Source organism: Phaseolus vulgaris, chromosome 3 (genome assembly GCF_051622355.1).
Source record: "Phaseolus vulgaris cultivar YP4 chromosome 3, ASM5162235v1, whole genome shotgun sequence".
NCBI classification, from domain to species: Eukaryota; Viridiplantae; Streptophyta; class Magnoliopsida; order Fabales; family Fabaceae; genus Phaseolus; species Phaseolus vulgaris.
In genome coordinates, this window is record NC_143500.1 from 687,501 (window position 1) to 692,500 (window position 5,000).

Consider the following 5,000-nt stretch of genomic DNA (forward strand, 5'->3'; position numbering starts at 1 on the left):
CCTCCAAAGTGATGTGGGAGAAGTTTGGGATCAAAAGGAATTGATCTTGACATGGTTGGTGCAATGCCAAGTTCATGATTTTGTGACTTGGTGGTGATTTTGGTGAAAAACGAAAATGTTGGTTTTGGAAAAGTGGCTGGACTCAATCCTCACAAATGCCTTCAAAGTGATGTGGGAGAAGTTTGGGATCAAAAGGAATTGATCTTGACATGGTTGGTGCATAGCAAAGTTCATGATTTTGGTGTTTTGGCTTGATTTTGTGGCTTGGTGGTGATTTTGGTGAAAAACGAAAATCATGGTTTTGGAAAACTGGCTGGACTCAATCCTCACAAATGCCTTCAAAGTGATGTGGGAGAAGTTTGGGATCAAAAGGAATTGATTTTGACATGGTTGGTGCATAGCCAAGTTCCATGATTTTGGATTTTTGGCTTGATTTTGTGACTTGGTGGTGATTTTGGTGAAAAACGAAAATCATGGTTTTGGAAAACTGGCTGGACTCAATCCTCACAAATGCCTCCAAAGTGATGTGGGAGAAGTTTGGGATCAAAAGGAATTGATCTTGACATGGTTGGTGCATAGCCAAGTTCATGATTTTGGATTTTTGGCTTGATTTTGTGACTTGGTGGTGATTTTGGTGAAAAACGAAAATGTTGGTTTTGGAAAAGTGGCTGGACTCAATCCTCACAAATGCCTCCAAAGTGATGTGGGAGAAGTTTGGGATCAAAAGGAATTGATCTTGACATGGTTGGTGCATAGCCAAGTTCATGATTTTGTGACTTGGTGGTGATTTTGGTGAAAAACGAAAATGTTGGTTTTGGAAAAGTGGCTGGACTCAATCCTCACAAATGCCTTCAAAGTGATGTGGGAGAAGTTTGGGATCAAAAGGAATTGATCTTGACATGGTTGGTGCATAGCCAAGTTCATGATTTTGGTGTTTTGGCTTGATTTTGTGGCTTGGTGGTGATTTTGGTGAAAAACGAAAATCATGGTTTTGGAAAACTGGCTGGACTCAATCCTCACAAATGCCTTCAAAGTGATGTGGGAGAAGTTTGGAATCAAAAGGAATTGATCTTGACATGGTTGGTGCATAGCCAAGTTCATGATTTTGGATTTTTGGCTTGATTTTGTGGCTTGGTGGTGATTTTGGTGAAAAACGAAAATCATGGTTTTGGAAAAGTGGCTGGACTCAATCCTCACAAATGCCTTCAAAGTGATGTGGGAGAAGTTTGGGATCAAAAGGAATTGATCTTGACATGGTTGGTGCATAGCCAAGTTCATGATTTTGGTGTTTTGGCTTGATTTTGTGGCTTGGTGGTGATTTTGGTGAAAAACGAAAATGTTGGTTTTGGAAAAGTGGCTGGACTCAATCCTCACAAATGCCTTCAAAGTGATGTGGGAGAAGTTTGGGATCAAAAGGAATTGATCTTGACATGGTTGGTGCATAGCCAAGTTCATGATTTTGGTGTTTTGGCTTGATTTTGTGGCTTGGTGGTGATTTTGGTGAAAAACGAAAATCATGGTTTTGGAAAACTGGCTGGACTCAATCCTCACAAATGCCTTCAAAGTGATGTGGGAGAAGTTTGGGATCAAAAGGAATTGATTTTGACATGGTTGGTGCATAGCCAAGTTCATGATTTTGTGGCTTGGTGGTGATTTTGGTGAAAAACGAAAATGTTGGTTTTGGAAAACTGGCTGGACTCAATCCTCACAAATGCCTCCAAAGTGATGTGGGAGAAGTTTGGGATCAAAAGGAATTGATCTTGACATGGTTGGTGCAATGCCAAGTTCATGATTTTGTGACTTGGTGGTGATTTTGGTGAAAAACGAAAATGTTGGTTTTGGAAAACTGGCTGGACTCAATCCTCACAAATGCCTCCAAAGTGATGTGGGAGAAGTTTGGGATCAAAAGGAATTGATCTTGACATGGTTGGTGCAATGCCAAGTTCATGATTTTGGTGTTTTGGCTTGATTTTGTGGCTTGGTGGTGATTTTGGTGAAAAACGAAAATCATGGTTTTGGAAAACTGGCTGGACTCAATCCTCACAAATGCCTTCAAAGTGATGTGGGAGAAGTTTGGGATCAAAAGGAATTGATTTTGACATGGTTGGTGCATAGCCAAGTTCCATGATTTTGGATTTTTGGCTTGATTTTGTGACTTGGTGGTGATTTTGGTGAAAAACGAAAATCATGGTTTTGGAAAACTGGCTGGACTCAATCCTCACAAATGCCTCCAAAGTGATGTGGGAGAAGTTTGGGATCAAAAGGAATTGATCTTGACATGGTTGGTGCATAGCCAAGTTCATGATTTTGTGACTTGGTGGTGATTTTGGTGAAAAACGAAAATGTTGGTTTTGGAAAAGTGGCTGGACTCAATCCTCACAAATGCCTCCAAAGTGATGTGGGAGAAGTTTGGGATCAAAAGGAATTGATCTTGACATGGTTGGTGCATAGCCAAGTTCATGATTTTGTGACTTGGTGGTGATTTTGGTGAAAAACGAAAATGTTGGTTTTGGAAAAGTGGCTGGACTCAATCCTCACAAATGCCTTCAAAGTGATGTGGGAGAAGTTTGGGATCAAAAGGAATTGATCTTGACATGGTTGGTGCATAGCCAAGTTCATGATTTTGGTGTTTTGGCTTGATTTTGTGGCTTGGTGGTGATTTTGGTGAAAAACGAAAATCATGGTTTTGGAAAACTGGCTGGACTCAATCCTCACAAATGCCTTCAAAGTGATGTGGGAGAAGTTTGGAATCAAAAGGAATTGATCTTGACATGGTTGGTGCATAGCCAAGTTCATGATTTTGGATTTTTGGCTTGATTTTGTGGCTTGGTGGTGATTTTGGTGAAAAACGAAAATCATGGTTTTGGAAAAGTGGCTGGACTCAATCCTCACAAATGCCTTCAAAGTGATGTGGGAGAAGTTTGGGATCAAAAGGAATTGATCTTGACATGGTTGGTGCATAGCCAAGTTCATGATTTTGGTGTTTTGGCTTGATTTTGTGGCTTGGTGGTGATTTTGGTGAAAAACGAAAATCATGGTTTTGGAAAAGTGGCTGGACTCAATCCTCACAAATGCCTCCAAAGTGATGTGGGAGAAGTTTGGGAGCAAAAGGAATTGATCTTGACATGGTTGGTGCATAGCCAAGTTCATGATTTTGGTGTTTTGGCTTGATTTTGTGGCTTGGTGGTGATTTTGGTGAAAAACGAAAATCATGGTTTTGGAAAACTGGCTGGACTCAATCCTCACAAATGCCTTCAAAGTGATGTGGGAGAAGTTTGGGATCAAAAGGAATTGATCTTGACATGGTTGGTGCATAGCCAAGTTCCATGATTTTGGATTTTTGGCTTGATTTTGTGACTTGGTGGTGATTTTGGTGAAAAACGAAAATGTTGGTTTTGGAAAAGTGGCTGGACTCAATCCTCACAAATGCCTTCAAAGTGATGTGGGAGAAGTTTGGGATCAAAAGGAATTGATCTTGGCATGGTTGGTGCATAGCCAAGTTCCATGATTTTGGATTTTTGGCTTGATTTTGTGACTTGGTGGTGATTTTGGTGAAAAACGAAAATCATGGTTTTGGAAAAGTGGCTGGACTCAATCCTCACAAATGCCTTCAAAGTGATGTGGGAGAAGTTTGGGATCAAAAGGAATTGATCTTGGCATGGTTGGTGCATAGCCAAGTTCCAAGATTTTGGTGTTTTGGCTTGATTTTGTGACTTGGTGGTGTGCCAAGAATCATGAAATTTTCAAAGTGGTGGTTTTTGAGTTTTGTTGGTTGGAAAGTGTCACAAATGCATGCAGAATGAGGTCTAGAAAGTTTGGTATCAAAACCAAGCCATCTTGATGTGGTTTTGAATTTTTGAAATGTTGGAAAATAGAGGGTTTTGAAAAAAATTCATGAAAATTCGAAACCTTGGCCAATCCTAACGAAACTTGGTGGGCACCTTCTTGATATTATTATGGGATGGACTGGAAAAAATCACGCAAAAATACGGTGTCTAGATACGTTTTTCCATTTTTCCCGATTTTCCACATTTCGGGTCTTTGGAAAAATAAAAAAAATACTTCCCCATGTCGAAAAATTCTAATTTTTTGCAGGCAATGTTGTACCATTTTTATGAGGATCCCTGCAAAAAATCTCGTGAAAATTCGTTCTCTAGGTCCCAAAACAGAACTTATGTCTACTCAAAAAAAGTGTATCTACTTGTACAAAAGTGGCTTTTGCATATTTAGCTATTATAGGGGGGGGGGGTGTTCCTCAATGCAGCCAGCTCTTGCACCATGGAAAATTCTGGTGCGGTCCCTTCATTCCCCCCTGTTTTGGCTTGCTTTGTGGTGGGGCAAGTCAAAACGCCCACACATGGGTGATCCACCAACTTGGGTTGGTGTCACCCGTTGTGGGCGGCGGCACGGTGGTGGCCGCCGTCGGTTCCGGCCGACTGACCCGGTGGGAAAAAATGTGAATCTGTTATGTGGATTTTTGTGGCACGCTGGTGGGATTTTCGTTGTGTGGCTCATTTCTAGACTTGTGAGCATCACGAAGGGGGTATGGCTTCCAACCGTTCGCGGGGAAGGGGCCATCATGTCTGGCTTGCTGCCGGCCGGGGGGGTAATGTCATCAGTCAGCGTCCGCTTGGGCTCACATTTGTGCTGGTTACGCCCAGGGTCATGTGGTTGATATTGAGGGCTTTATTACTCTCGGTCCAGTAGCGCGCGGCCACCACAGGGAAGGCACGGCCTCATCCGCGTGGCTTCTCCCTCACGAGCATCCTGGCGATCCGCCACGGTGGTCGTGCTGGAGAAGAAGCACGGATGAGACGGGTTGGAACTGTGGCCCGGTGCGATCGGGGAAGATTTGTGCCACGCAAATCGTTGGGTGGCTTATTCGAAGACTTGTGAGCATCACGAAGGGGGTATGGCTTCCAACCGTTCGCGGGGAAGGGGCCATCATGTCTGGCTTGCTGCCGGGCGGGGGGGAAGTAATGTCATCAGTCAGCGTCCGC